The sequence below is a fragment of the Numida meleagris genome, chromosome 5, assembly GCF_002078875.1.
Source record: "Numida meleagris isolate 19003 breed g44 Domestic line chromosome 5, NumMel1.0, whole genome shotgun sequence".
Classification (NCBI taxonomy): domain Eukaryota; kingdom Metazoa; phylum Chordata; class Aves; order Galliformes; family Numididae; genus Numida; species Numida meleagris.
In genome coordinates this window covers 63,586,924-63,608,252 of record NC_034413.1, presented here as the reverse complement: position 1 = coordinate 63,608,252, position 21,329 = coordinate 63,586,924, and the positions used below count along the sequence as shown (strand labels likewise).

General features: G+C 37.2%; 1 long non-coding RNA gene across 5 annotated transcripts in view; it reads right to left on the bottom strand.

Moving 5' to 3' along the window:
* LOC110400375 overlaps positions 1–21,329 on the bottom strand; it is a 104,908-nt gene that overhangs the window by 51,658 nt on the left and 31,921 nt on the right. For all 5 annotated transcript variants that reach the window (XR_002439771.1, XR_002439773.1, XR_002439775.1 and 2 more), the window contains exons 3-4: positions 18,717–18,786; positions 14,868–14,921 (exon numbers count right to left, since the gene is read on the bottom strand). This is a non-coding gene — a long non-coding RNA (uncharacterized LOC110400375). The remainder of the gene's footprint in view (positions 1–14,867; positions 14,922–18,716; positions 18,787–21,329) is intronic.

Below are 21,329 nucleotides of genomic sequence, written 5' to 3'. Positions count from 1 at the left end.
CAATCCCCTGAGGTGGTTCAAAACATGGACATAAACACGTCTGTGCTAGCACAGCTGAGGAGGGGGGAAGGAACAGAGACAAAGAGATGGCATTTGCAGTCAACTTCTCACCCTGTTAAAGAGATTTTGTGATTTACACTAAACTAACCAAGAAAAAAAGTATATCAATTGGTTTTTTGCTTGGTTAGAGATAGAAACTTGCTCAGCAGGTGACACAAGACCCAGTCCTGGTGCAAGGGAAGAGGTGGGAGCATGCAAACAGGCACAGAGGGCAGAAAGGACACAGAATGAGCAATACCACCTCTATGGTGGCAGCTTGCAGTTTAATTTTCCTCAGCCACAGTTGAACAATGCACTATTTGCAATTCATTTCAATGAATGTCACCAGTTTCTTAAGCAAGTGCTGGTCCAGGAAGTAGGGTGTTTCTGTAGCCCCTCATTAAGCTCATATTGTTTAAGACTAGTCATGTACTACTGTTTTTCAGAAATCTGATATGGGTTCTACCAGGGCAGCATCTTTCTTGAGAAACTGGAGACTGACAGAAGTTAAATGCTTTCTGCAAGCAGAAGTTATTCTAACTTAGTTTTTTTACTTAAAAATTGGTAGAATCTAGTACAGCTTAATCTACTATTTTTGACCAATTGACACTTCATTTGCAAAAAATATACACTGTGCTTCACCACTGGACTGAAGTGGACGTACTCAATAGTACCAGTGAGAGCTAAGTAAATATTTTCATTTAAATATTTTGCATAAATAGGCCACTAAAATAAAATAAAAAAAATCCATAGCGATTGTCCAGAAACATTATTTAGGATAAGAATAAACATTGTGATTACATCAACATACAAACTAATTTTTCAATTAAGATTACTTTTCAAAATACTACTATTTCCTTAAACAAAGGAGTTTGTTCAGTACTTTTATATAAAAAAGTGAAAGAAATACTTGTGTTGTCCAAATTTGTGAGAGCCAAAGGAAAAAGATTAAAAATCATAAAATTGCAAGTAAAACAGAAAGTCTGAGTCTTTCTCAGCTTTAATGACATGGCACAGAATGATTCTGGCTCTGCACAGTGTTATTTGAAAGGAAGAACACTGCTGGCAGGAATGCAAGAGACTCTCTCTGTTGTCAGTCATCAGGAAGCAGATGGTACGTCTTGGCTGAATGGCTTCTTGGGCATCTTATTTCAGCCACAGCTTCAGTGTACCTGACAGCATAGTCAGATGTAAAACACACAAACTGAACATGAGCTGCCATAAGTCAAGTGCAAGGAATTTCCAGTCACTGCAAGATCATCAGGAACCCAGAGTACCATTCTGTTTGCCCTGTACATCAATATACCTTCCTCTTCTTGGCTGAAGTTAAGGTAGTTACTTACAAACTCCTTAAGGTAATAGATTGTTTGTTCCTACTGTAATTATTTAACATAAAAATGATTTTTTTAAGTTAGTTTTGTTTTTATTATTAGCAGTCTAAGAGTGACAAAGTTAGTGAAGGAAAACAATGAAAACTTTTCACCTGTTATGCTAGCTTAAATCATGAGGGAATCAGACACTGTATAGAAAAACGGTGTCAGAAGTCTTTTTTTTTACTTAATTTATGACCCTATCACCTGGATGTCTTCACAATATGTCGCTATGGATCACTACTTTGTCATTCAGAGCTCACAGTGGAAATGGCCAGCAGTTGGCTCAAGTGATAATCTGGGCACAATTTTACCTTGAGTTTGACTGAAAAAGGAAACTTTACTGTAGTTTCTGGGATCGCCATAGATCTCTCTGTTTGTCTTCACTTTTGTTAGAATCATAGAATGAATCATAGAATGGTTTGGGTTGGAAGGGACCTTTAAGATCATCTAGTTCCAATCCCCCTGCTATAGGCAGGGACACCTCTCTCTAGATCAGGTTGCTCAAAGTCCCATCCAGCCTGGCTGTGAATGCTTCCAGGGAGAGGATATTCACAACCTTTCTGGGCAGCATGTTCCAGCATCTCACCACCTTCACAGCAAATAATGTCTTTTTAATATCTAGTCTAAATCTACCCTCTTCCAGTTTGAAACCATTTCCCCTCATCCTGTCACTACTTGCCCTTATAAACAGTCCCTCCCCAGCTTTCCTCTAGGCCCCCTTCAGGTATTGGAAGGCCGCCATAAGGTCTTCTAGGAGCCTTCTCTTCTCCAGGCTGAAGAAACTGAGCTCTCTCAGCCTGCCTTCTTAAGGGAGGTGCTCCAGCCCTCTGATCATCTTCGTGGCCCTCCTCTGGTCCTGTTCCAACAACTCCAATAACTCTGTTATTTAAGAGTTTCACCTGAACCTCCAAGGATGCCCAAGATGCCCTATGTTCCTAGCAGAGCAGAGGAAGAAGGGCAGAAAGGATCCCCTAGGAGCCTTGCTGGGCTCGGAGATGTGCTTTTTACAGGAACTCTGAAAAATCCCATGGAAGCCAATCACTTGATGCTTTTAGAAATGCCAATGAATGCTCACTTGATGCTTTAGATACTAAAAAACATGCCCTAGAAGACGCCTACCACCATCACTAAATGTATGACATGCTCAGGAGCTGAGTTCCAATTTTTTCAACACCAGGACATTGTCTACAGCAGAATACATCCATTCTCCTTCTGTTAGTCTGAAAGAAAAATTATTCTGGATATAACCTTACCTCTAGTACAGAAGTCTTTAAGGGGTGCAAACAATTGTTAGAAAAGCATGCTGCCTGCATGGGCAGTAAGTACCAAAATAAAGTTTGAAAGTCTATAGCTAAAATACTGCTGTCAGAGGTAAACAAAACTGTAGGACACAGTTTATAACTCCAGAAAATAATGGAATACATAATTTTAAAAAGAGATCGATCTGCTTGCCGTGAGGTTGTATTGAGTCTTTTAAGTCTAGTACAAATCGTGCATGCAAACTAGGAGAGAGATCTCATAGCACTTACATACAAAAGAAAGGAGACACTGGGAGTTTGTTTCAATTCAAGAAGGCACAAACTGATATGCATATGAAGTTCAGACATCTGAATCTTTAATAAAGCCCACATGTCTGAGTCATTTGCAGAGGTGACACTTTATTTTATGCACCACACAGCAAGTGCAAGGCTGATACTGAAAAGGGAGAGGCCATAAACCTCCATATACCATCGAAGTTCAAGACTAAGCTGTAAGTACATAAAGCTCCTGTAGATCAATTAAAAACTCAGTAGGTAGCCAGTAAATCACCTTACTGCCAATATTTATCACTGTTTTGGTTCTAAACACATCAATTCTCTTTTGCCTCTATCAAACTGTGGATATAAAATGGAAGTAAGCAAAAGGCAATTTTTGCCATGGGACAATTAAATTACTCCAATCTGCAAAGTTATAGACACTTCATAGATAGGTGACACACATGCACATAGTAACTTTTAATTTTAGAGACAACAACGGTTACTCCAAGGAACAAAAAGAAAGCAGTGTGATGCAATGTGAATGCATAAACCTCTGCTGCATTCCGTCAGTGTCTGCCACCTAAACTAACATTAGTCAACAATAAAAAAAAAAAAAAAAAGACAGGCTCACAGTTAGTCTTCTTGCTGGGCTGATCTGTGGGAGATTAAGATAGACAGACAAGGATACAAAGAGTTCACAGGCTAATTTGCTAGGCTGCGACCACTGCAACAGTCTTATTAGGCAAGGTTGCACAGAGAAGAGAGAGGCAATAAATCTATGAGAGTTTTCTTGAAAAAAGAAACTACTGCCATGGAACACAAGTGCAAGAATAAGGTCCTAGTCCTATCACAGTGACATAAATTTCTCACTATGTACTCAATTACAATGAAATTTACATAAACAACAAGCCTCAACTATTACAATGGCTCACCATATGCCCAGACGTACTTCAAGCAACTGTTAACTCCATGAACCGAGAGGGTGGACAAATTACAAAAGATCAAAATTAGATGCCTTCAGCCTTTTACCTTTCTTACAGAACTGCTATGGATGGTTTATTAGTGAATGGATACCTGCCATCTGTTTTAAAATTAAAGACCTCTTGGAGCCTCTGTAGCTCCCTCCATTACATTACCAGCGTATGCAGGTTACAAAGGTACAACGGGGAGAAGAATTGGGCTCTATCAGTCCAAAGCTCTATTTTCTTATCAACCACTAAAAGGACTCAAAGTGTGTAATTTAAATCATCCTTCAATTCCCCAGGAAATATAAGCACCATGTTGATAGGATAAGAAGGTATTAAAGCATATAGCTTAATCTCAGTGTTCTTATGCTTTGGTTTCTCTGTGGCAGCCAAAGCTTGGAATGAGAAAGAATTCACAAGCTCCTGCTCCGTTAGCGTGGGATGGGGAGGTATGAGAAGCCAGGGCTGCAGTATTGCCTCGGACTTCCTTCCAGGGATTCAGCTGAAATCTCAGCTCCATTACTCCAATTTCACCATGGTTTAACGTCTTCAGTTTCTGTGGTGTTACTTTAGACAGACACAGTCTTTTAAGATGGATAACCGAGAGGGAGAGACAGGCTTCTGCATGTGCATCATACCCCAGGGCTATGTTCACACTTCTGTGAAGCCACTGACAGAAATCAAGAGTAATAAAAATGCCTAGGAGAAAACTGAATCCAAAGAACAGAAACTGGACGTGCAGATTGCTGCAATTAAATCATATCCCAGCTCAATGTCTGAGCTCCTTTGCTAAGGAAGAAGTGCACACACTTCTGATCATCCTTTTGGCATGTCATGTTAAACCCTTGTCCAGACACGATAGGGTGTGTTGCAACTTCACCCTAGGAAACTACATATACCAAAAGAGTTACTACAACTCTCCAGATTTGAGCAGTACTGTCTGTGAGCCATGTGTATGATGTTTTTAAACACACAGTTTAGGGGTGGAACTTGCAGTATGCCTGGCTGGGAGCACATTTGTCCTTTTATTCAGACTCCATCTCCAGCCTTCTGCCATGGTTACCTGGTTGGGATTTGACTTGAAGCTCTGCATGCAGTCATTTCTCTGCAAAACAGACTGGCTCCTCTCCTTGAGATAACTTTGTAACTGGCCTCCGGAGTCAGAATCATAAAACTTGCATAACCTGGATATTTCCGACAAGGCAACCATGCGTCATCCTGATAGTATATCTAAGGGGCTGCTAATTGAGGGGACAAATCTTTGGCTGGGATTAATTAGCACACCTCAGCCTACAACAACCCAGAGCCCATCAGCAGGAGACGAGAGCACATACATGCCTCATAATTTTATTCAGACAGCTTTGCTCCTCACCTGTCAAATATAAAGAACTAGAGTAAACTATTTTTACCTGATATAACTTGCAACATTTTAAACAATCAGGAGGAAAAAAATGCAGACCAATCTTAATTCATAGAATCATAAAATCAAAGAATCATAGAATGACATGAGTTGGCTTGGAAGGGATCTCAGACAATCCAGTTCTAACCCCCTGCTGTGAGCTGGTTGCCACTCACCAAATCAGGCTGCCTGGGGCCCCATCCAGTCTGGCCTTGAGCACCTCCAGTTCCAATTGTACTCCACATGCATCCTGTAAGCAGTACATTAAATGCAGCCAAAGAAAAGCACATCTGTTCCCACCTCTCCAAAAAAAAGTTAAACACAGATGACATGTCTTCAGAGCTTGGGGGATTTAAACACAATCTTTGCTACCCACATTTTAATGGATACATAAACCACAACTTACTCTGCTTTGAAGTATAAGATTAGAAGACGCTCAGCTAAGACCTTACTTCCCTAGCCAGTTAGAACAAAGTCTGGCTTAGTCTTTCTCCAGTTTGTTTTGAAGCCCATGACTTTTTTTTTTTTCACAAAGAAAGTACTTCAGTACTTGGGTTTCCAACAAACAACAGCTAAGATGCTGTGGACAGAACCCTTGCTGTAATAAACACGTTCACATGAAGAGTAGAAGAAAATAAATTGTATTACAGAACAGATTGTGGATACTGTTTTTCAAAGACTTTTCAAATAATAATTTACTCTGTGTTTTAAAGTTAATAGAGAAAGATAAATCCTTTTCCAGTTTCCTTATTTTTCAACAAAAAAATAGAAAAAAAGATAAAAGACTTGATAATAAGCAGCACATACACGTAATACTAAGAGCGAAATAACTAAAGTTTGTCTTCATGTGTAGGAAAAAAAAAAAAGGTAAAATGAGCAGCCCCAATCTTCAAAGAGGATGAATTCCACTATTTGCATGTCAACAAACTTCAAAAGACTAGAGCAAGTTAAAAGAAAATTAAGAAAATTGAAGAAACAATCCATAATTAAGTGTGAGCAGCAAGCTGGAAGGGAGACTTCATTTAATTTGATGTTTGCTCATTAAATGGACATTAAAGCAAAAACTCTTCTCCGTGCACACCCACAGTAACTGTTCTGTGCCCTGCGGGGATTGCAGGGCTGGGTGCCAGGCACATTTCTTACCTTGTGAGTGCCTAATGTGGCTACAGTGATTATGAGATATTCAGGGGCCAGTTGTGAATTTCCTTGCTTAGCTAAACAGGAGAAGAAAGGAAGAGAAAGCTCTGTGAGAGATATATTTGTCGGAACTGCTGCCTTCTGCGTGGATTGGCAGGGAGTAAGCTAGGGCTTTGCTGGACTGGGTTTCCCCAAGGAACAACTGACTAGTTGAGGAGTGGCTCTAATTTGATCTCTGCTTCTGGGAAGAGCAAATTCATCAAATACTTGCTGCCCTTTACTCACCACAGAACACAAACTGCATGTCAATCCCAAGCCCTGGGAGAGCTGTTTGGGTGCAAACTAACGAGCAGCAAACCCGGAGCCCGGGGCTCCATGAGACTATTGACTTAAATACCTAACTGAAATGCACCTTACCCAAAAGTAATTAAGAGGTAGGGAATGTATTAATTCTCTGCTTGATCTAATCAAGTACAAAGAATGTGTGCAGGTGTGTGTAAATGTGAAGGGGTGAGTGGGTGAGGGAGAGGATGAATGTGCATGGAAATGTATCCAAATATCTATGTCCAAAATCCAGGATTGTTTTACCCTCCTATTACCAGCGGTAAAATAGAATGACCACGCAGTCAGCACAAACATTGCATCACATAGTCAGTGAGAGTTTTCATTTGTGAATTCTGAGTAAAGATTATCCACCACAACGCAAAAGGCTGCTACCCACGCACACAGAAATCTTTAAAGCATAAGTAAAAAATGTCCAGAGAAGCACTAAGGTCTATCCAACCAGACGTCAACAGGAGAGAATGAATGAGAAAAAAATATCTGTGTATGTTAAACAGAAGTTTAAAAATGTTGTTAAAATTTTCTATCAGTAAAGCAAAAGAAGTTTTCTACAAGCTTTTGTTGTCAGTATTTCCTTTAAATTTGCACCAGTAATAACTGGTTACATCTGCCTCATGCTTCCACCATCCACCAGTTCTGCTCTTCTTTGACAGAAGTATATTTCACAACATTTAATTCCAAAACATCAGCTAGTTTCCACAGCACATATTTTGGATATAGTGATTTTGACAATAGGGTCATGAAGAATTTATATTCTGACGTGCAAGCTTCCCTGCAGTGGTCATTAATGAAGTCTGTTGTCTAGCTTTTAGAAAACTAATTCACAAATGAGTGAATCTGCTGCAACTGTTTAGCTATATTATTTGTAGACCTCCTTATTTTCACTGCGTGTACATCAAGAGCAAATCTTAGGAAGACAAGTACTCAGTGAAACCTCTGAAGCTAGAACTTTAATTTTTTTTTTCCAGTCTACTGGAACACAAAGAGTGATCAAACTGGAACGTATATGTTGGAGAGTTACCCAAGACTCTCCAAAGTAATTCTGTAATTTTTTTTTTTTATGAAGTTCTGAACTTTCCCTAGTACATGCTGAATTCCTTTTTACATCTGTAAGTCTCAGTTCTACTGCAATTATTAAGCCAATTCTACAAGAGAAAAGTTCTCCTGCCATTTCTCAAGAGGGGGAAGTGCTTAAAAGTAGTAGTCATCTTCTTTTTCTTTAAAAATCTCAAACTGAAACTAGAAGAAAACCAAACCAAAGGAAAAAAATGCTAAAATGTCTGGTAATTCTAATTGAAAAATGACAAATAATAAAAATAAAAACCAAGGGAGCAGATTACTTCCCCAAAATGCAACAGAAGCACAACTATAAACATTCTTAACCTAGCCCCTTAGTTCTGCAAAAGCAGAACACAGTGTTGACTTTTAAATAAATTGTTGACTTTGAAGTCATGTAATATCAAATAGGAAATTTGTGATGGCACGACTCTCTAAGATCTTAGAAAAGATGACCTGCTGAAGGTGGCCTTAAAGTTTTCAAATGGTAGAAACCTACCAACATTCAATTTGACAGGCTGTCACACCTCTATTTCTCCTACGAAACTTGCATGAAGTACTATTTTCTCCTTCCATACAGAGAACAAATAGTAATATGATGAGAGGTAGGACTAATAGCTTTTGTTAAGTTTCTTATTTTGATATTATAGAAGTAGAGATAATCTTTATCCTCAGAAATTTCTACACTTTGGATGTTTTTCTTGAAAACTTGTTAGTTACAAAGATGTAAACAGCACAACTGCCAGTTAATTAACTTTTGTTCTGTAATATATTATTGATATGAAACACTATATAGACATTATCTCATAAATGTCCACAACACATTGATGTGTCATCAAGAGATGAGATTGTTAAAAAATCGGAGAGTGAAAATTAGCATTAATTAACCCTGCAGAATATCAACTTCTAGGTGGCTACTGCTATGACAAGGTGGAAAGCTGATGACATTATGTGTGGTATTATTCCCAAATACAACTTGAGTCCAGAGTGACCACAGGATGATTCTTTATCATCACAAAGCCAAGGGTTCACACAGAAGGTGTATGAGAGCAATAAACAACTGCCAACGTGTACAGCCTATAAAAATGTGTAAAACCATTGCAGGAATGGTGTACTGTAGAAATATAATAACAAGTGCCAAAAAGATGATCCTTATCACTGATGAAGAAGTGACCTGTAACAGATCTGATTTGCAATACCATTCCCCCAGTCTTACTTGCATTCATACATCAGAGTTATAGAGTTTTGGTAGCTCACAGATGCAGGTACTAACATTGAAATTAAGCAAGGCAGAGAAGAAAGGATGGTTTTCTACTTGACAAAAGCAATAGAATAAAGTTCAAGAGCTCTAGGATAAATTTCCATTTTTGCTGTTGTCTCATTGTATGAATAACTGAATATTACAGTAACACTTTGACTCTCTTCTCTAGGTATAACAGAAGTGTTCCAGTACAGAGATGACAACCTTCAGGTTTATGCACAAAATCTCACAGAATTGGGCTCTAGCTTCAGTTCAGAACACAACTATACTAACAAATACGTAGAAAATGCATTTAATTTTAAATGATATTGATTTTCATATCATTCTACATGTTTACTTTCATTTAAAAAAACCAGTAAAAATAACAATGAAATTCTAGCAATACCAACCAAAAAGATCACTCCAGGGACTTCTGTTCTTGGTACTTCCCTTTGTTGAGATTGGCCTGTCCCTGCTCTTCCTGGCTTCATTCCTGTTTTATTTAATTTGAAATCTGACTGCCACTCCCTTTTTTCAGATCTTTTTTTCTCTACCTCTACTCAACTCTTCTGAATCATTGTTTTCAGCGACAGGGTTAAAGGTAGATACCACACTCTCCTTTTTACAGAAATGTTGGAACTGAGATATTTCCTCTACTGGAAGTTTCATTGAAACCAATACATATTTGTCAAAAGTTTAAGTTCCAATGAACTGACATTTACTGATGAAACACTTCAGATGTCTGAACTATCTCTACATCCAGCCTCATGGCATGCAGGTAACTACTGCCTCAGCCTCCTTACTTTAAGTGTATACATGTTCATCAATCCTTAATGTCCCTGCTGGCTTGTATAATTTCTGAGATGTAGCTAAGAAATTTAATGTATATTTCTGTTCTCTGACTTACTGTGAAATTATTTCACAGCTTTGCTGTGAATAATTTATTCAGATAATTATTTTGACTAAAAATCTTCAAAATCAAGAAGTTTTGCAGCAAAGGAATTGAAGTCAAAATATTACACTCAGAAGTTAAAAGGCAGAATCAGAGCAGTGTCTATTCAATATAGCTTTGGGAGAGGTATACAAATACCAAAATCCTAAACTATAATACGGAGGATCAAAGGCTGGATTATTTGTATATTATTTAAATATTATTTTAAAGTAATACTTGATATGTTAGTCAAGATCCAAATGTCCTCTTAGATTGCACAGCTTGCTGCTGCAACCCCATGCATGTCTCCAGGTAAGAGATTTCTCCTGCCCCACAGTTATTCTCCTTGTCACAGAAAGACCTCTGGGGAAATGGTGCATAGTCCTAGAAAGCTGTTCAAAAAATGGTCACCTAGAAGGATGAGATGGAAAACAGAACTTTTACCTCACAAATCTTGCCTCAGAAATTATTAAATGACTGGATATTTTAACGTGGTGATGTGTTTGCCTTGTGAAAAGGACTATATTCAGTTGAAAAGAGCTCTGTTTACTCAATAACTCAAGCAAACACCAGTGAAGAAGAGCTGCCTATCACACAACTGGCACAAGAAAAAGCAAGCAGAAATGTGATATGAGTGCATTTACAAATTTAGAAGTATTTGTAAGGTTTCTAATTATTTGATGCCCAGTCGTATACATTGTTTGGTTTAATATTATGGAACCATACTTCTCCTTTAGTGAGAGAGTACATCCTTCTGAAGTAGTTTCACAGGTTTTTGATATGCGATGTAAATTTCTTACTTACTCAAATGACAACCTATCACTCCTATCACTCATGCTTGAAGATTTTAAATAATTTTTAATAATTAGCATTTTTAATAATTTCTTTTTCTTCCTAAAAAGTAATGGAATGTTTTCACATTCTTAACTGCACCCTCAGCTTGTCTGAAGCTGTGTGAGGGTGTCCTGAGATGTTCTCACTGAAGTATTACAAAATACTAACAAGAAAATTCAGCTCAAGAATCTAAAGAATTTGAACTTTATAGAACACATCAATATAAATAAATTTAATCATTCCTTACTTTTAAATGGAAAACATACACATGACTGTACTGAATGTTTATAACAAAACTGAAGAAAAATAAGGGTGATAATTTGGATTTTCTGTGCTCAAGCCCCAGAAATGTAGATGCTGTTGTCAGACAGCTGATGGGATGTATAAGGTCTTGACTTTGTTAAGCATTGGACAAGAACTTATTCAATGCACAGAGAAGACCCTTGGTTTAGAGGTAATTCAGAGCACTTCACAAATTTACCTTCTCAGTGTTTCATAAAAACAACTGTCAAGAAATATTGACTTTTCTGCTTACAATCTCCATATTAAGAATTTATGTGCTTCTTTCTTAAATAGTGTATGATACAGTTTGGCAATAGCACAGAAAAGGATTAGAGTTACATATACTTTCTTTGAATGTTTTCTTAAAGCAGTAGCCAGCATTACCAAGAGTTAAAATTTAACAGCTGGTTAAATCCGTTGAAACTAAGAAAGAACCAATTAATGTTCTATAGCACTTGGTACCCAATGTAAGAAAATCAGTATATGAAAGACTTGAAAATAATATAGCAAAAATCTGCAGCTGGATATGTGAGGTCATTCCAGTTGTCAGTTGAAGTCATCCAAACTTCATACATTGCATGTTACAAGTGTGTACATATATGACTGTACTGCCTTACCTTAAACTCCAGCTTGTGCTGGGGGCTGACCAACAAATGCTGAATAAACAGTTTCTTTCCCTCACGTGTCATCTACCAGCTCAGAAGCACAGTGAAGATTAAATTGTTGTTTACTCAAATTTCAATTTCCTCCAATTTATGGAGTAAAAGAGACTTCATTTGCACGATGCCTGAATAGAAAGTCATATAAATAGGCAGCAACATCTGTTATGTCTCAGACTTCATCGTTTGCCCTGAGCAAAAATTGTGAGCAAAATCATATTCACAAAGTTTAACAGCACAAGTAGTAGATTTCCAGTTGTCAGGAATATTCCATGGCCCTTTTTAATTTACTAATGTAGATACAGTCAGAATGTCCCAAAGAGTTGAGAAAAAAACTAAAGCAAAACAAAACAAAAGCACCGACCATATACTTTACAGCTTTGTAAGTCTAGAAAATTGGTTAATATACTGAAATTACTAATAACAGACATAAAAATATATATAAATAATATAGCATTTTGAAATAAGAATTGACAACAGCTCTTCAGCAGTTTTAATGAAGACAGAGGAAGACACAGAGCACACAACTTCTCCAAAAATGCCATGATAAGTGTATGATAGAGCTAAAATTTCACAGCCAGACTCATGGATTCTGTTCTAATGTTTTCAAGAAAAATCTCCGGGAGGAGAAACAACAAAAAAATAGGAGAAACTGAAAAACACAGACTAGGCATTGTTCAGAAAGGAAACAGCTTAAGCATTTCTGTTTGTAGTGTGGAGCAAGGGTCGGCAACATGCCTGGATGTTCAACAACTGCAAAAGAAATAATCTTCATTTATTTTGTATTAGGGAAATGTATGACTTTGCAGTAAGGACAGTTTGTGGTGCCATGCTGAACTGTAGTCAGTTCTTAATGTGTGAAGAGTCCTAGAATTACTTTCTAACAGCAGAGTTAGGAAAAAAGACACTGCTTTTTCCCTAGGCCGTTTATGCTTGTAACATGTAATTTTGCCATTAGTGAAATGTGATGAAAATTAAGTCACTTGCAGAGCCCAGTATGCTCAGTCAGTCTTTTTTTTTTCCTTCTTTGTTACTAACTCTGGGCTTTTTTCAGCAATAAATCAGCTGTAGAATTCAAGCTACTAAAAGCTTTTCAAGAATCTTTAGCACTGCAACCATTCTGCCTTCACCAAAGCTCTAATCTATAAATCTGAGGACAGAAGAAGGTCATGCTAAGAATGATTTCAGAGCCATAACCCTATCTCATACCTCGAAACAAGTCTTCTACCACCACATGGACAATTGACATTGCTGGCAGGCAGTTTTCTGCTAATAGTGATATCACAAAGACTTCAGAAAGCACATGGAAGGGGACCTCCTAGCCTCTTGTTTTTTCTTATATACTTCACTACTTTGGAAGCACAGCTGGCTGATGGAGTTCAGAGGGTGGCCTGTGGAGAGACTATGAATAGGAAGGGCTGTATCATGGCAATGCAGTGGATTATCTGGACCAGTAATATCAGAGAGCTGGGGAGAAATAAAAAAAAGCCAGCAGTAATACTTTCCTCATACAAACCCTTAGCCATGATGAGGTCATAATTTATAAGACACTGTACCACAATTTAGTTGCTTTTTCACCTGGTCTACTTATAATTAATAACTATGGGTTTAGGAACCCCTGTTGTAGATTTCCCCTCCTCTCCTCTTTTCTTTTCCATCCCTGGAGGTGCTCAAGGCTGGGTGGGATAGGGCCCTGGGCAGCCAAATCTGGTGGGTGGCAACCAGCCCACAGCAGGGGGTTGGGACTAGATGATCTTTAATGTCCCTTCCAACCATTAGCCATTCTATGATTCTCATCAAAGCTCTGTGAAATCAGAAGAATGATTATCTGGGCTTTTTCAAGCAGGCTGTTCTAGGATAATTGAGTTTTTACACCTCTCTTTGAACTCTAGACAGTTCATTTATATCAACCAGAAGAAGACAGCATAGCACATGCAGGTGGTGGTGGAAAATTCTCAGGTTACATCCAAGTTTATTTTGAAAAGCCTGGAAGAAAAACGCAGCATGTGATGCATGAGAAGGGGCCCATGGAGTGCTGACTATGGATTTCTTTCCATACATCAGCTGTTTATTTTACCATTGAACAGTCCTGATCTCCTCGGAGTTTTGGAAAGAGCAGCAGAGTACAAGGCCAAAAGGAAAGCAAAGCTGAGACTTTCTTGCTTATCTATGGAATAGAGATCTAGGAGTGAAGTCAGAAACTTCATTTCCAAAAATCCAGAGCCACAACATAACTTCCTTTGTGTTACTGGCTCAGGTGGATAAAGGTACCCTGAGTATGTTGCACCATTCCAGTGAGTCTGACCTCCCGGTGGATTAGGAAGATCTCAGTGCACAGTATGAAGCACAAAACTGCTTCTCACTGCATTACTAAGAGAGGAGCAAGGCAACAATTTGCAGTTTCCAGACAATAAAAAGTGAATATTTCAACATTTCTTCTAGGCTGAAATCTTGAAAGATACACCTCAAAATGTAGTCAGGCTCTCAGGATCTCCCCAGTCAGACACGATAAAGTGCAGTAATAACCCCTGTATTCCTTCCAACACACTCGTAATTCAGTGCATTTCTACTTCTCTTGTATTCAGAATTCCCTGCCCACTCCCAGCATAAAGATGCTTGCTCCATGTACCCCCTGACAATCTGGCACAAATTATGTCTTTCTGGCTCAACGCCAGTTTGTTCTCTCACCAGCCTTTGCAGATACTGCATTTCACAGCTCCCTGAAATGTTCTTTCTAATGCTAGACTGCAGTTCAGCTTGCCTGCAAATGTTATTGCCTGTCTCTCACAAAACTCTGTGCCGTGCTCATTGCTGCTGCCCTACGCTGCTCTGAATGATCATTTCTCCTCCAAAGCACAGCTCATTTCATCACAGGAGAGGAAGGAACATTGCAGATACCGTTCCAAAGCAGCAATGAAAGGAAATAGTTCACTATGAGTGTTGATTAAAACACATGATATTTGAAAATCATAAGCAAAATTATCCAGGTATTTTTTCCTTTATTTCCCTATGGAGAGGAAAAAATAATGTTGATTAACTGGATTTCTTTTCTGCTATGCTATTCTACTGACTGGGACAAAATGATTTACTTACTTTAGAATAGTGTGACTCTTCCTTAAGCACAAGGATGCTTCACTTTGTCTCTTTCTAAAAGCAATAGAAATAAGCATTTATTACATATACATATTTTTAGCCTAATAATCACAAATTTTGAATTTGAATTAAATTGGTGAATAATTTTGTGGGTGTTAAATACCAAAAGTCAGTCACTCGAAGAAGTCTTAGGTCAGAAGATTGTTTGATTCAAAACAGTTATTGTATGTATGCATGAACATTACATGTAATTCATAATAGCAAACGGTTTTGGAATCAAGAAAGCATTACGAAAAAAATCCAAAATTTAAATAATGGGTTTTTGAAATAAATCTTTCCTACGTTGTGATATTTTTTCTTCAACAATTTTCAACATATGGTTTCTTAGTTTTGATTAGAAAAAAATGGGGATTGGTCAGCGTTGCAGATTAGATACAGATCAGATAAAGACTATTCAGCTGTGAGAGATAAAAAATTCAAATTTGAAACACGTTATTTTCACACATATTTCCTGACCCTAAGTGCAGTGGACTGTTTTGACTCATCAGTGTTTGGATATTTTTTTAATGAAAATAAGCACCTTGTAGAAAACTTTTTCTCTTCCCAAATGAAAATTGTCAGTGATGTCTGGTTTTTTACATTGCATTTCTTTTTTTGTTTGCTGTTTAATTAAAAAGAAATCAAAAACAACTGGAATGCCCAGCAGGTTTCATTGTAACAGTGAAACAAAATTGTGTTCTCTCACTTCATATTTTTCACTTTGGAGAGTGGAATAATGAAAGTGTTTTTCTTGGCTGATTATGTAAAATTACTTTTTTAAAATTTTGGTTTTTAAAATATTCAAAATTGTCACTGCACAATGCAAAATATTTTCATTTGTCTTTAAATGCTTCATACTTTCCAATCAGTCCCATAATCACATTGTCTTCATGATCACAGTCCAGAAAAGGACTAAGAACAAGCTACCATGGAAATTTTCTATACAGATGCTCTAAGTTACTCCTGCACCAGCTGTGACTGTGGTACTTCTGAATAAAAATTCCCATGCAAGTCTCTAGTAAAGTTTAACTAATTGGTTTTTAGAGTTCGTTCAGTTTGTTTCCTGGGTGTCCATATCACATAGATATGCCCTACTTCCGTATCCCTCCCTTTCTAGCCTGACTTGCTCTGTAATGTTATATTATATTATTTAACAGGTAATGTAAAGCCTTCTTAAATCCGTAATGAGCAATCATAATAGTAGAGATATCAAGCAAATGTAGGGATTATTATGAAGCTTCTAACTCATGAGGGAATTATGATGCTTAATTAGGTAATGCTTCTACATTTCAGATGAAAGAAGTTAATAAGTTCAAAGTATTATTATCCGTATCTTTATCAAAATATGTTATCCCTATTAATTTCAAAAAGAAATTAGCAGAGACAGTGTTTGCATTTAAGCTGCGTTTCTTTATGTTTATATGCTTACTTATTTTTGCAGTAAACAACAAAGCCACTGATATTGCAATCAAAGCTATCAGCTAAGACCGTACACCAGCAAGCCTAGACACACACAAAGTGGGAAGACAACTGTGTAAGAACCATTTCAGTTTCCAGCTGTCAAGGACATTATAAGCAGACCAAAAAGTTTATAAAAACAAGAGTAGCATGTGGCTATTTTTTGGCTTTCCCTTTGTCATTAAAATAGATTTACACATTTCACCCACTGTCCAGATGAACTATACTTAGAACATTCCTCTTTTTCAGTAAGAGCCTCTTCTACTTGAAAATACTGATTACGTTTGCTTTTCTTTGTTTCTTTTTTTTTTAAGTCAAAAAAAGCATTTAAAAATTTTGTTTTGACTTGACTGAATTATTTGGACTGAAGTATACAATAACTCCAAGTAAATTTAAAGGGATTTTTAAAAATACTTTTCCTTAAAATCTTTTTTTTAATGTTTTCAAGATAACAAATAAGAAACATAGCCTGTATTACTCTAAACTTTCTCTTTGACTCCAAACAGTATACTAAAAGACCTTTTAAAATGTTAGCACAGCAAACTTTATTATCTCACTGCTGTAAATGAAGTTGAACACACCCTTTATCTTATAAGTGCCAGTATTAGTTATTCCATGAGCCCCAGAAAGTTATACAAATTCAGTATCATTTCTGTAAAATGGATAGGGAAGAAATAACCAAATAAAATAGAAGAAATAGAAATAAAAGTAAGAACAAAAACATTAAGAGGCACAGCAGTGATTGAGATTATTTGCTTGCTTCTTTCTGGCTGTATGAATTCACCAGAGAAAATGAACACATATAATGATGCCACTCAAACTGTGATTCAGAAAGGACAGAGTTTGTCCTTCAGATGGGTCACAATGCATTATCAAATGGCACAACCCCATATTCCTAATTTACAATGGACTGTTTCCTTGTTCAAAACCAGAAGTGGCATAAACCCACTTATAATTTAAGTAAGTTGCTGGCAGTTCCTAAAATGGCTTTCCTAGAGAATAATGAGATAGACCGGTGGGGTAAGAAACATGATAAGTGACTGCACAATATAAGACATAATGAATAGTTGCTCTATCCCTGGCAGGAGACCACAGTACCAGAGAACCTTGTCATGCAATGTCTTTTATAGCAAGTCATAAATTAAAAGAGATGTTTATTGTGAAAGCTTCTGTCACTACAAGGAAGAAGAACAGTGTCATGCCACACTTCTTTCCAGGATTGCAAAACAAGGCCAAAATCCCTCCTAATGTAAACGATGTCAGTCCATTCGCTATAGCTGAGTTTTACTCACATTTAACAGCAGAAAAATTAATAAGCTACTTTGGTTTTAATTTAATTAAGTATTGATTCTTGAAAATTGTTAAATTAAATAGCTTTTAGTTACCAATGTCTCCCTGTAAAAGACAATCTAGCAAAAAAAAACCCTGATTCTATATATAACTCAGTGGGAGTAGACAGGATAGACATTAGAGAGATGAAAAAAATGCTTTTTTGAATTTATAAGGACAGAAAAATATCTATCTTCTACTGTAATTTTCTCACATGATGAGCAAAAATTACAATGATCAATTACAGCCAACACAAAGAAATCTAGAAATTGCTCCCAATGAAATGTTACTTATAGAATCACAGTATCATTAAGGTTGGAAAAGACCTCTAAGATCCCCAAGTCCAACCCCAACCCATCCTCACCATGCCCACTGACCATGTCCCCAAGGGCCACATCTCCATAGTTCTTGAACACCTCCAGGAACAGTGACTCCACCACCTCCCTGGGCAGCGTGTGCCAGTGCATCACCACTCTTTCTGAGAAGAAATTTCTCCTAATATCCAACCCGAAACTCCCCTTGGCTCAGCTCAACCACAGTCTATTTTTAACGAATCTTTCTCTGCCCATAATCCAAGTGGAATCAGGGACTCAAGTTTGGCTTAATTTAGGTGGAAATCGCAGCAAGTTCCATCACAACTTTTTCAGTGTTCTAGAGGTGCTATTCAAGACACCCAAATTTTTAATCATATTTGCAGAGGTGTGGCCAACTAAGTACAATGAATGACTGAGCACAGTTTTTATATTATTTCCATACTTTTTTTGAATCTCTATTTCTTTCCTAACAAACTACTTTATTTCAGAAGCATATGTGTACACATAAATATTTATTTGCACACATGCACATGAATATATGTATAGCTGGGAGGAGAGAGGCACTGACCCAAGATTCAGTCCACCCAGGACTGAATTCCCTTGCATATTGTACTCTTGCTGTTTCACCCCGTTCCAGGCACCATTAATATTCCTCAGGTTTATTTACGTCAACCCAAATTATTCCCCAGTCTGTATTCATGTTTAGTACCTTTGGTTCTCCTTTTGCTCTGACCAGTAGTACAAGCTGCAGAGCTCTGTCACAGCTGATTCTCACCGTTCTGTAAGAAAACATAGGATAGCTGTATTGGTGTCTCACACATGTTCAATAAAAAAATATTAGAAAAGCAGACCCTATAGAGTATTTTAAATATTTTTAGTATTTAAAAAAATTATATTAATGAGGTGGGAAGAATATGAACAAGAATGGGTATTTCTTCCCAGCCAGCAACGCACTCCTAAATCAATGACTTTTTATCAAGTGAATAAAATGTAAGTGTATTTGCTCAAGGCCAAATATTCTTACAGAAGCACTTACTTGGACAGAGGAAATTGGAATTCTTTATTTATTCTTCCAGAGGGAAATTCCATGGAATACTGTAAACTCCTCCTGACTTGAAAGGGACATCTCATCCATACATTTTCTGTCAGCTGGACCATGATTTATGGTTTCACATCACTAATCAGTTATTCTACTCTTGTATTTATTTAATTATATGATATTAATAAGCCTTGACTTTTAGACAGAACCTCCATGAGGTGTATTCTCAACATGATGTACGTGTAACTCCCTGTAGCATCATCAATAGTTAAGCACATACAGAGAATTCATTATAGCCTAGATTTTGAGCCATTGCTATCTTACTTATGGGTTTTTCTTCTCATTATTTCAATGCATGTGACAACTGCTATTTTATTTGCTTAAAATCCATCCTAGGAATAGTATTAAACCTATACATAATTGAATTTCATTCTAGGAAATGCAGATTTTAGGCACTGCATGATGAGAGAAATAACCTCAAAGTACAGCTAAAGATGTTTCAGAAGCAGGTCACAGAGATCTGGTTTCCCAAGGAGTGTCTGAACATCATAAAAATGTAAGCAGTTAATGGCAGCTCCAAACTGCACACAATAAATCTATCTACAAAGGACTCTGACAGGTCTCTACAAATCTTAGACTTTCTGTCGCTACAGAATATCTCCAGTTTTATGGCAAGACTGAGGTAAGAAGTAGAATACTTCCTGTGCAACAGTTCTACATGGAACGAATACTCCTTTGGACAAATATTCATTTATACTGGAATCACTTGCAAATCTCTGGTTAATGTAAAAGTACCTGAATTTCATTTATTACTATTTTCACTATTTTTTTCCTAAAATGGCTTTATAAAGCACAAACATCCCAGTACACTTATGTTGGTTATATTTGAGTTTCCTCAGCAGAATTTAAAGACCGATCAGAAATACTAAAGTAACAAGCTGCATATTAGATATGGGTTACTCATTTTCTTTCCCACCTGTGCAGTGTTTTTACACTCAGAAATACCTCAAAATAGACTTCTAAAATACACTCATATTACCCACAGCTAACAAAGTTGTTCAGAATTACAAGCAACTGAAAGATTGCAAAGGTTTATATTAAGTGGTGGATCAGTTCTGTTTTCAGAGACTACTTTAATCTCAACTTCCTCTATACATCAAAAGACCGCAAAAAGGATGACTGGAGAGACAGTGAAAGGCATTTATCTCCTGGTGTGCTTTGATTTGGTTTTGCCACAGTTACAAGGTTGTGTTGGAAACCCTCCTGTAGCCTGTGCACCCTTGCTGATGATTACTTTGAGTTGGTATTCATAAACTAGACTATAAGGGTATCTCGTGCAAAGACAGACAGGGTCTACATGGAAAAAGGTAAGGCCCTACTCATAACGATCAGATTTAGAAAGTTACTTTCAGCATCTGGGATTGGTGGATCCCCTGTGAGTTTTTTATGAACCTTCTTTGGGAGGAACACAGAAAATGCGGTGGTGGTGAATACGACTCTTTTCTTTGACAGCCTTGTAAGTACTCAGTGTGAAAGCAGCTGACCTCTCCTCTCATGCTCAGCATGCACTTAAGTCTGGAAACAGAGGTTTGAATTAGTGATTTCGTAGGGAAAAAAAGGACTGCCTTATGAAAATCATCACCTCTAGGACAATGGTACTGGCATCTTTCTGTGAGCTGTGACAGTAGGTTCTCTCTTCTTCACTAGACTTAGAAAACTCTGCACCAAATGTATCAAAGCACTAAATTTCACTTTGATTTCATTTGATGTTATTATTCTGTTATCTTGGCCTTCATAAACCAAGAGACGTTTCATACGGCATAATAATCTGGAAAAATATCATATACATAAGTTAGATTGGCTTAGAAGGTTACTTTGAAAACTAGTTCTGATTATATTTCAGCTTTTTCCTACTCATGCCTACTTCCTATTACTTAGAGAGTTTTGCTCATTAAGAAACTCACTAGTGAAGATGTCAAGATATTCTTGTTCCTAAATGTTAATTATCTTGTGTGATTAAAAAGGAAAAAAATAATAATTCTAACGGTTCAGCATAGTAAAATGTAGACTTCTTTTCTTCTTTTTTAATTATTGTTGAAATTAGCAACAAATGCCAGCATCTTTACAACTGCATGTCCCAGAGTCCCATGAATGCTAAAATATCAAGTGGTGCTTCTATGTTAGTGAATCACTAGGCCCATAAGAAAAATGGCATTTTCTGAAATGCTAAAGTTCAAGAACATGATGGTTCTAGAAATGGAAAGCATCAAAATTTATCTATAC